This window comes from Theropithecus gelada, chromosome 11, assembly GCF_003255815.1.
Source record: "Theropithecus gelada isolate Dixy chromosome 11, Tgel_1.0, whole genome shotgun sequence".
Classification (NCBI taxonomy): domain Eukaryota; kingdom Metazoa; phylum Chordata; class Mammalia; order Primates; family Cercopithecidae; genus Theropithecus; species Theropithecus gelada.
The window spans coordinates 116217969-116230164 of record NC_037679.1 but is presented as its reverse complement, the minus strand read 5'-3'; positions in this window follow the sequence as shown (position 1 = coordinate 116230164).

The following is a 12196-nucleotide window of genomic DNA, read 5'->3' as shown; positions in this document are numbered from 1 at the left end:
TGGGCAGGGATTAAAAAGTCATCCTCAATACTTGGGAACGTTTTCATGGTAAACAGTGCAATCAAATGTTAGGTTAAAAGGCAATCAAGAATTTGTGGGTCTCAAGATAGATGTCAATCAAGGAGATTCCCACCTTTGCATATGGGGGCAAGGGAGACAGCAGGAATAAGGTACAAGTGTTCATTGGGTGGGAGCACTGTAATCGATTTCCTACCAGGCAGATTACTGATCTCTAGAAAGAGAATGCTTCTCTACCAAGGGTTTAACATTAGCCTTTGCTATTGTTCGTTGGGCACTTGGCAGTGGTGGAAGCCAGATTATCATTAGTCTTTGATGTCAATTCCATGCATAACCTCCATACCTGTTACCAAAACCACTTTATATAGAAGTCCATTGAGAAAGTAGTGGAGTAATTGAGAAAAGAGACCAGCTGATAGCCATTCAACACACTGTTTAGTCTGGGCATCTTATAAAGGTTATGACTGCAGTAGTGAGGTTAATTTCTGGAGTGGTTTTCAATGCGTTCTATCCTGGAGCACATAACAATTTATTCTAACTGAACTAGACATGTATTCCAGATTTGCCTTTCCGGTCCTCAGTGCTTCTGCCAGCATAGCTATCTGTGAACTTACAGAGTGACTCATTTACCATATCGACATCATGTACAACATATAATATCCTTCTGACCAAGGAACACACATTTTATGGCTAAAGAAATGTACCAAGGAACTGATTCCCATGGAACTAGCTTGTATTAGTATTATTCTTTACCGTATCATATAGAACATACATTATCAACAGGAGAGATACTGCCCCCTAAAAAGGCAAAAATTGGTTTTAGGGAGTGTGATCTGAGAGACCAAGTTAGGTGCCTTTTTATCAATCAGGACAGACCCAAAGATTAAGGAAACAAAGTTAACCTATGGGAGGAGGATTCAGGGTCTGACTGGCATGACACATTTCTAAATTCTTACAAGAATAACCACACTCTCACCACTCACCAACCTCCTTAACAATAAGAGCTTTCAGGCAAGTTATCCTAACTCTGATTTACAACCCAGACCACTGCAACTCTGATTGGACAGGGGATCAGCCTTATAAACATTCTCTTCTGATAAGCTACTGCAGACCTTAAACCAGTTTCAGCAGCTTATAAAGGCTACACACAAACTCTTTGCATCCTATACTTCACCTTTTGATGTAAAGAGCCAAATTCCACCTCATTTTAATGCTAAAACTCAGCCCCAAAGTGAATACGGCTGTATGTTATGTGGATGTTTGCCCATCACGCATGTACTCTGCTCCCTTCATAAATATGTATAGCTTTCCCTTCAAACCCGCTGAATATTTATGACTGTACGAACCTTGCCAGGCATATAACCCAACCTGTCTTTTCCCTCTGCAAAGACAGAGCACCTTTGGTCTATGCTGGAGACTTTCTCTTCCTGGCTTGCAAGCCAATATTGCTAATAAAACTCTCCTTTCTACTATCTAGCCATCCGGGTATCTTTTGAATGACAGAGGTTAAAAAAAAATTAGATACTATAATGGTTAGGAAAAAATATCTTAAAAGTTTATTTGGGGGATAATTTTAAAAAGTTTGAGGAACACTGATCTAGAAGTGTCTGCCTTACACAAAGTTATCATGGCCTAATAGGGACTCATTTTTAAGGACCATCTGAGAGACAATGTTGGGAGTATGGGGTGCCATCTTATAGGATGTGGTGTATGTTTTGCTCAGTGACTAGTTTCTCCCATTATATGTTTGGGTTGTATTTAGAATATCTGGATCCGGGAACCAAGAGATGGAAGTAGAAGAGGCTCCACAAGTTGTGATACTTTGTGCTTTTACCATTTTTTAAATCAGAATATTATCTAATTATCTCGTGATTTTTCTTTAAATCAATTGTTACTTAGTATATTTTAAATTTCCAAATACATGGAAGATTTTCTGGTATCTTTTTGTTATCTCTTTCTCATTTAATTCTGGCATGACCAGAGACTATATTATGTGTGATTTTATTTTCTAAAATTTATTAAGAATTATTTTATGGCACAGGTTCCATGAGTACTTTAAAGGAACATCCATTCTGTAGTTCTTGGCAATAGTGTACTGAAAGTGTTTATTAGGTCAAGTAGGGATGATCCTTGAACAATGTAAAGGTTAGGGGTGCCGACCCCGATGCATTTGAAAATCGACATGTATCTTTTGATTCCCCCAAAACCTAACTACTGATAGCCTACTGTTGACCAGAGACCTTACCAATAACATAAACAGTTGATTAACAAATATTTTGCATATATATATAAAAATATGCTGTATTCTTACAATAAAGTAAGCTAGAGAATAGGAAATGTTATTAAGAAAATTATAAAAAAGAGAAAGCATATTTACTATTCATTAAGTGGATCATCAAAAAGGTCTTCCTCCTCATCCCCTTAATGTTGGGTAGACTGAGGAGGACAAGGAACAGGAGGGATTGATCTTGCTATTTCAGGCTGGCAAAGATGGAAGAAAATCCTCATATAAGTAGATCTGCGCTGTTCAAACTTATGCTGTTCCAGGGTCAACTGTACACTCTTACTGATATATTTTATCTATTTGCTCCATTAACTATAGAAAAAAAGTAAAGTCTCTAAGTATGATATGCCAATTTCTCCTTTTAGTTCTATACATTTTAGTTTTATTGAATTTACTTTGAAATTTATTATAAGTTTCATTCATTGAGGAGTCTGACTTCCAGATCAAACTCCTATCTGTAATTCTTCCTGTCTGACCACAGACAATTATAAGGCTTTGTCTAGCAGGCCTAATGGAGAGACGCTGCTCTCCTGTATTATTTTGTTTTTGAATTACTATAAAGAAATATCTGAGGTTGGGTCATTTATTAAGAAAAGAAGTTTAATTGGCTCATGGTTCTGCAGGCTGTACAAGCATGGCACCAACATCTGCTTGGCTTCTGGTGAGGGCCGCAGGAAGCTTATAATCATGTCGAAAGGCAAAGCACAAAGCAGGAGCAAGCCCATCACATGGCAAGAGTGGGAGCAGGGTGGGAGGTACCACACACTTTTAAACAACCAGATCTGGTGTGAACTTGGAGTGAGAACTCGCTTATTACCAAGGGGACGGTGCTAAATCATTCATGTGAGTTTTGTCCCCATCAAACAAACACCACCCACCAGGCCCCACCTCCAATACTGGGAGTCACATTTCAACATGAGATTTGGAGATGACAAACATCCAAACCATATCACCTCCTCACACCTTGGTGCATAGCCAATTCATCAGTTTTCTAGAGTGAGTTGCCGTCAAGGACTTAGGACTCTTAGGAGAGCCATGCTCATATGCATATCGGCATTCCTAACCCAACACCTTCATGTAGAGGCCTTTTTTCAGGGGACTTTGTTGAGACACCTCTCCACTTTGACTCAGTATCTTTCCGCTGCTAGAAGACCTGCCCTCTCTTCTTCCCCCTGGCCCATAGGTCCATAAAGAGAGAAAGAGCCTTTTGTTTAGGATTCCTTGGCATTGAGACAATTCTCCCATCTACACTGCATTCAGTTAACTCTCGCCCAGTCTCATTCCATGGGGAAAAACTACACCCCAGTAAACTGGTACCTGCTGCTTGCAGGGTCATAGTAAGTAAACAAAGGGTTGATTGTTGCTTTCAGTTGGCTTATTGTCCTGACTGACCAACACTTGATGGCTCGAAATACACGTTGAAGATTGTTATATTTTCTTTATGAATTGGCCCTTTTATTCTTAACTTGTATAACAATATAAGTATTATCATATGAATAAGTATCAAAATAATTACATATATTTTTCTTTTTTATTTTTTTGTAACACTCTGTTTTGAAGTCTACATCAACATCAATGAAAACTTACAAAATTTTTTACAGTTAGTATTTACCTGGTGTATCTTTTTCTATCCTTTTACTTTGAGCTTATTGTAGTTATTCTATTTTTGCAATGTATCTCTTTTTTTTTTTTTTTTTTTTTGAGACGGAGTCTCGCTCTGTCGCCCAGGCTGGAGTGCAGTGGCCGGATCTCAGCTCACTGCAAGCTCCGCCTCCCGGGTTTACGCCATTCTCCTGCCTCAGCCTCCCGAGTAGCTGGGACTACAGGCGCCCGCCACCTCGCCCGGCTAGTTTTTTGTATTTTTTAGTAGAGTCGGGGTTTCGCCGTGTTAGCCAGGATGGTCTCTATCTCCTGACCTCGTGATCCGCCCGTCTCGGCCTCCCAAAGTGCTGGGATTACAGGCTTGAGCCACCGCGCCCGGCCTGCAATGTATCTCTTGTATGCAGCATAGTAAGGTCTTGTTTTTCTTTTTTATCTCTTTCAACAATCTTTGCCCTTTAACTGAGGCATTTATCACTATTATATTTAATGCAATTGTTGATATTGATGGATTTAAGTCTATCATTTTATTACAGTCATGTGTCACTTAATGGTGGGATACATTCTGAGAAATGAGTTACGTGATTTCATCATTGTGCAAACATCATAGCGTGTACTTATGCAAACCTAGATGCTACAGCCGACTACACACCTGTGCTATATGTGTGTAGCTGATTGCTCCTAGACTAGAAACCTGTACAGAATGATACTCTATTAAATACTGTAGGCAATGGGAAGATAATGGTAAGTATTTGTGTATCTAAACACAGAAAAGATACAGTAAATATATGGTATAAAAGATTTAAAAATGGTATATCTATATAGAGCATTTACCATGTGAAACTTACAGTACTGGAAGTTGCTCTGGGTCCATCAATGAGTGAATGTGAAGGCCTAGGATATTACTGTCCACTACTGTAGACTTTACAAACAATGTACACTTAGGCTGTACTAAATTTACAATCTTATGGGACCAATGTCATATATGCAGTTCATCACTGACAGAAATACTGTTGTATGGTGCATAACTTTGTTTTTTATTGGTTTTCCTCTGTTCTTTTTGCCTTTCATGCTGCTTTCTTGCCTTTTTTTAGATTAATCTTTTTTTTTAACTATATTTTTATCTGTTGCTCTAGGGATTATAATATGCATCTTTAATCACAGTATAACATGAATTAATATTATACTACTTCACAAATAAGGTTATATTAGTATGTCACATTACTCTGTCTCCCGATCCTTTTTCCTATTGCCATGTGTATTATTCCTATATATTTGATTAATTCCATAATACAACATTGTTGTTTTTTGTTTTAAAAACATAGATGCCTTTCAAAGAAATTAGAATATGAAAATACTCTTTTGTTTATATACCCCTTTATGTATAGATCTATTGCTTTTAATCCTTTCTGTAGAAATGATACCATTTCTCAACAGCCTAAGAACTTCCTTTAGCTTTTCTTGTAGTGCTGGTAACAAGTTCTCTCTACTTTCTTTCTTTTCTTTTTTTTCTTTTGAGACAGGTATTCCCTATGTAGTTTATGCTGGTCTCAAACTCCTGGGTGCAAGAGATCCTCCCACCTTAGCCTCCCATAGTGCAAGGATTACAGGCATGAGCTCCCACACATGGCCTCTCTCAGCTTTTATTTACCTGAAAATGTCTGTAGTTCACTTTCATTTTTGAAGTATATTTTATTTGCTATAGAATTCTAGCTTGACAGGTTTTCTTTCAGCTTATTAAATATATTATCCCATTGTCTTCCAGTTTACCATGTTTCTGAAGATTTTGCTAGAATTATCACCATTGTATTATAGGTGACGTTTGCTTTTGCTTTCACCCTCTAACTTCTTTTAAGGTTTTCTTTTTTCCTCCAGCAGACTAGAGCCCCTGGTTTGTTGAGTTGAATACAAAATACTTAAAGCCTGGTATTTTTCAGGCGGACTCACTGCAGCCACCAATAATGTCATTTTGTTTCTTTCTCTTTTCTTTTGGTAGAAGGGCAAGAGTCCTGAAATGCTCAATGAGCCAACTAATGCTGCTGATGTATTCAATTAGATTTGAAGTAGGGACAAAACACCAGAAACATAACATCTATGATTCTTTGCAAATTCATAGAGATTCAAAGGAAAAGAAACACTACGATTTCGGTTTTGGACAAAACGAAAGGTTATTTCAGAGATGATCCGATCAAAATACTCTACATTACAGGTGAGGCAATTTCAAGTTACAGAGGCACAAGTGACTTCTGAAGTACAGTCACCAGACATATTTTAAAAAGAAAAAGTTCAGTTTTGCAGATGAAAAATGTGTGCATAAATAATTTAATAAAAGAAAATTTATAAATCATTAGAGGAAATTGCTTTACTATTATTATTCCTAGTTTATTAATAATTTTTTGTAGTACTGAACTCTACAGATAGAGGCCTTGTATTTTAGGGTGCTTTTTTTCATTTAGGTTTCAGCATTTTGATAGAGATTTAACAGTAGTATCCACAGTTCCAGGTATCACTAGAATGTGCAAAACCACGTAATTCCTTTGTGTGTGTGGGTGGGCAGGCGGAGGTGATACCCTATTTTTTAGATTCACAGAAAAATTGGGGAGAAAGTACAGAGATTTCCCAAATACTCTCTGTCCCCACACATGCAGACCTTCCCCCGTTATCAACATCTCCCACCAGAGTTGTACATTTTTTACAAGTAGTGAGCCCTACATTGACAAAGTTATCACCCAACATCCATAGTTTACATTATGGTTCACTCTTAGTGTTGTAAAATTCTTTGGGTTTGGACAAATGTATAAGGACATGTTTCCACCATTGTCGTGCCCTTTATCATATGTTACTCTGTATCATAAAGAGTAGGTTCACTGCCCTATAGGTTTTTCATGCTCTGTCTATTCTTTCCTCCCTCCCACCTACTCTCTGGTAACCACTGGTCTTTTTACTATCTCAGTAGTTTTGACTCCTCCAGAATGTCATATAGTTGAATCATAGTGTATACCCTTTTCAGACTGGCTTCCATCACTCAGCAATATGCATTTAAGGTTTCCTTTGTGTCTTTTAATGGCTTGATCACCATTTCTTTTTAGCACTTAATAGTATTCTATTGTCTGAATATACCACAGTTTATTTATTCATTTACCTACTGAAGGACATCTTTGTTGGTTCTAAGTTTTTATAATGAATTAAGAATAAACATTTAAATATAAATAAAGCTGGTATAAACATCTGAGTTTGGGTTTTTGTGTAGACGTAAGTTTTCAACTATCTTGGATAAATATCAAGGAGCACAATTACTGTATTATATGGTTAGAGTATATTTAATTTTGCAAGAAACTGGCAAATTGTATTCCAAAGTGGCTGTACTATTTTATAGTCATTTCCACCAGCATTGAATGAAAGTTTCTGTTGCTCCACATCCTCACCAGCATTAATGTTATTGCTTTAGATTTTGACCATTCTATAAGTGCGTAGTGATATCTCACTGTTATTTTAATTTGCACTTCTTGGATGAAAAATGATGTGGAGCATCTTTTCATATGCTGTTTGTCGCCTGTATAGTCTATTTGGTGAGGTGTCTGTTAAGGTCTTTGGTCCATTTTTAACTGGGTTCTTGGTGTTATTGTTGAGTTTTAAGATTTTGTACGTTTTGAATAATACTCTTTTATTGGTTTTGTCTTTTTGCAATTATTTTCTCTTAAGCTCTTTCTAGTTTCCTATGGCGGAAGCTTAACTCATTGATTTTTAGATCTTTCTTCTTTTCTTTTCCTTTCCTTTCCTTTTTTTTTTTTTTTTTTTTTTTGAGACAGAGTTTCCCTTTGTCACCCAGTTTGGAGGACAGTGGTGCAATCTTGGCTCACTGCAACCTCTGCTTCCCAAGCTCAAATGATCCTCCCACGTCAGCCTCCCAAGCAGCTGGGAGTACAGGTTTGCGCCACTATGCCGGGCTAATTTTTGTATTTTTTGTAGAGATGGAGTTTCACCATGTTGCTCAAGATGGTCTCAAACTCCTGAGCTCAAGCGATCTGCTCACCTTGGTCTCCCAAAGTGCTAGGATTATGGGTGTGAGCCACTGCACCTGGCCCTTCTTTTCTAATGTATGTATTCGGTGCTATAAATATCATTCTAAGCATTACTTTTACTTCATCCCATAAATTTTGATACATTGTGTTTTCATTTTCATTTAGCTTAAAATATTTTTTAATTTCCCCTTGCAATTTCTTCTTTGACCCATGTGTTATTTAAAAGTATGAACCTAACAATATAGCATCAAAATAAGTGAGACAAAAACTAATAGAGCAGTCCAGACATTTTAATCTGCAAGCATTTGGGGGATTTTTCAGCTAGCTTTCTATTATTGATTTCTAGTTTAATTCCACTGTGGTCTGAGAGAAGACATTGTATCATTTCTGTGCTTTTAAAATGTGTTAAGGTGTGATTTATGGTCCAAAATGTAGTATATCTTGGTGAGTGTTCCAGAGGAGTTTGAGAGAATGTGTATTTTGCTGTTGTTAGATGAAGCAATCTATAAATACCTAGATATCCAGGTGATTCATTGTGTTGGGTTCAACTGTGTCCTTACTGGCTTTCTGTCTGCTAGATCTGCCATTTCTGATACAGGAATATTGAAATCTTCAACTATCATAATAGATTCATCTATTTTTCCTTTCTGTTTGATTAGCTTTTTAAAAATTATTTATTTATCTCTTTAGAGACACAGTCTTGCTCTGTCACCCAGGCTGGTGTGCAGTGGTACAATCATAGTTCACTGCAGCCTCTATCTCTTGGGCTCCAGTGATCCTCCTGCCTGAACCTCCTGAGTAGCTGGTACTACAGGCACACACTACCATGCCCAACCAATTAAAATGTTTTTTTTGTATAGATGGGGTCTTATTATGCTTGCCCAGCCTGTCCTCAAAGTGAGAGACCTCAAGTAATCCTCCTGCCTTGGCCTCCCAAAGTACTAGGATTAGAGGCATGAGCCACCACATCTGGACTGCTCTATTACTTTTTGCCTCACTTATTTTGATGCCATGTTGTTAGGTGCATACACATCAAAGATTACCATGTCTTCTTCAATAATTGACCTCTTTTTTCATTATGTAATGCTATTTTTTATCCAGATAACTTTCCTTGCACTGAACTCTGCCTTGTCTGAAATTAATATTGTTATAGAATATAGTTATTTCTGCTTTCTTTTGATTAGTGTTAGGATAATATATCTTTCTCTACCCATTTACTTTTATCTATATGTCTTTAAAGTAAATTTCTTATAGACAACACACAATTGGGTTTTATTTTTGATGCTTTCTTACATTCTCTGTATTTTAATTGGTGGACTGTCATTCACAGAGATTACTGATATGGGTCAGATTAGTATATACCACATTTTTTAGCGTTTTCCATTGTTGTCCCTGTTCTTTGTTCCTATTTTTGTCTTCCATTACTTTTCTGCCTTTTGTGGCTTTGATTGAACATTTTACATTATTCCATTTTCTCTTTCCTTCTTAGTATATCAGTTGTACTTTTTAATATTTTTAATAGTTGCTCTAGAGTTTGCAATATACAGTTACAACTAATTCAACTCCACTTTCTTTCTTTCTTTTTTTTTTTTTTTTTTTTTTGAGACGGAGTCTTGCTCTGTCGCCTAGGCTGGAGTGCAGTGGCCGGATCTCAGCTCACTGCAAGCTCCGCCACCCGGGTTTACGCCATTCTCCTGCCTCAGCCTCCCGAGCAGCTGGGACTACAGACGCCCGCCACCTCGCCCGGCTAGATTTTTTTTTTTTTTGTATTTTTTAGTAGAGACGGGGTTTCACCGTGTTAGCCAGGATGGTCTCGAACTCCTGAGCTTGTGATCCGCCCGTCTCGGCCTCCCAAAGTGCTGGGATTACAGGCTTGAGCCACCGCGCCCGGCCCAACTCCACTTTCAAATAAAACTATACTTACTTCACAAATAGTGCCTTATAATAAAATATTCCTAATTCCTTCCTCCCATCACTTGTATTATTTCTGCCATGTATTTCACATATACATAGCATATATATAAGTAAATAATAAAATACATTGTTGCTATCGTTAATTTTGAACAAACTCTTCTTTATTAGGTCAATTAAGAATAAGAAAGAAAATAATTTTTATTTTACTTTCATCTATTTCTTCTTTGATGTTTTTCCTTTCTTTACGTAGGTCTGAGTTTCTGACTTACATGGTTTGGCTGCGTACCCACCCAAATCTGGTCTTGAATTGTAGTTCCCATAATCCCCACGTACCATGGGAGGGACCTGGTGGGAGGTAATTGAATCATGAGGGCAGTTACCTCCATGCTGTTCTCGTGATAGTGAATTCTCACGAGATCCGATGGTTTTATAAGGGGCTTTTTCTCCTTCTACCGGGCAGTTCTTCCTGCCTCAATGTGAAGAAGGTGCGTCCTTCTCCTTGCCGTCTTCCATGACTGTAAGTTTCCTGAGGCCTTCTCAGCCCTGAGGAATCATGGATCAATTAAACCTCTTTCTTTTATAGAGGCCAGCCTTGGGTATTTCTTCATAGCAGAGTGCGAATGGACTATCACACTGACCTATATAATCCTTATCTCTAAATAGCGTATTTTAATTTTTATTATGAAATAGGTCTACTAGCAACAGATACCCTCAATTTTTATTTGTCTGGGAAAGTCTTTATTTCTTCTTAACTTTTGAGGAATAATTTTGCAGAAAACAGAATTCCAGGTTGGTGGGTTGTTTTCCTCTCAACATTTCAAATATTTCATTTCACTTTCCTTGCTTGCGTAGTTTGTGAGAAAACAAATGTAATTGCTTCTCTATAGATAAGGATATTTTTTCTCTCTAGCTTTTTTCAAACTTTTTTTATCTTTGATTTTCTGCAGTTTGAATACTATATGTCTAGATATAGTCTTTTTCTGGCATTTATTCTGCTTATTGGTTTATGAGTTTCCTGAGTCTGTAGTTCGTTATTAGACATTCATTTGGGGGAAATTTTCAGTCATTATTGTTTTAAATATTTCTCTGTCCCTTTCTCTCCTTTGTACTTCTGATATTTCCATTATGTATTATGTATATGTTACAACTTTTGTAGTCATCCCACAGTTCTTGGATATTCTATTCTGGTTTTTTTTTCCCCAGTCTCTTTTCTGTTTCCTTTTTCGGTTTTGGAGGTTTGCACTGACATATCCTCAAGCTCAGAGATTCTTTGTCAGCTGTGTACTGTGTACTTACAACCACATCAAAGACGTTCTGCATTTCTATTGCAGTGTTTTGATCTCTAGCACTTCTTTTTGATTCTTTCTTAGTATTTTCATATATCTGCCTTCATGGCCCATTTATTATTGCACACTGTCTGCTTTATCCATTATTCATGTCTACTTTAGCATATTAGTTATCGTTTGTTTTAAATTCCTGGTCTGATAATCTCAACATCTCTGCCATATCTGAATCTGGTTCTGATGCTTGCTTTGTCTCCTCAATCTGTTGTTTTTTGCCCCTAGTACACCTTGTAATTTTTTTCTTAATAACCAGACTGAGTAAATTATTTTACTCAGTCTAATGTAAATTAGTGTATTATTTTCTTGAGAATGTACTGAGTAAAAGGAACTTCTGTAAATAGTCCTTTACTCAGGTGGTTGTAAGGTGGTAGGGGAGGGGAATGTCCTATAGTTCTATGATTAGGTCTCAGTCCTCAGAAACCCTGTGCCTCTGGACTGTCACAAATGCTTCTCATTTTTTCTCCCTAAAAACAACAACAACAACAACAACAAAAGCAACTGGAACAGAATTGGTTTAAGTGGGTTGGAGTTAGGCATTTCTCTTCTCCCACGTGGAAGACTACAGCTGGCTAGAGTTAAGATTTCTCTTCCCCCAGGTCATTAAGGCTCAGATAAAGCCCCAGTAGGTTAGGCTCTGGTTAGTTTCTCCTGAGGGCAGACCTTGTTAAGAAGAATGAAGTGCTCTGGCCTATTTCAGAATGGTTCCTTTTTCCCTTTCCTTGCCAGAAACACATGGGGATTATTCTCTGATAGTCACTGTGAGGACCCAGTTGATTTCCTGGAGGTAAAACTCATGAAAGTGTTGGGGGCTCTCCTATGACTGGGTCTCCCTGAAGTTTTTAACTCTCAGAATTCGCCACACTGAACTCCCTGCAATTCATTCATTACCATTTAAAGAGTTGTTGAATGTTCACTTTGTTTAGATTTTTACTTATTGTTAGAAGAGAGTGGTGATTTCCAAGTTTCTTATGAGCCAGACTAGAAACCATTCTTCTCTGTGTTTTTCAGGTCTAACT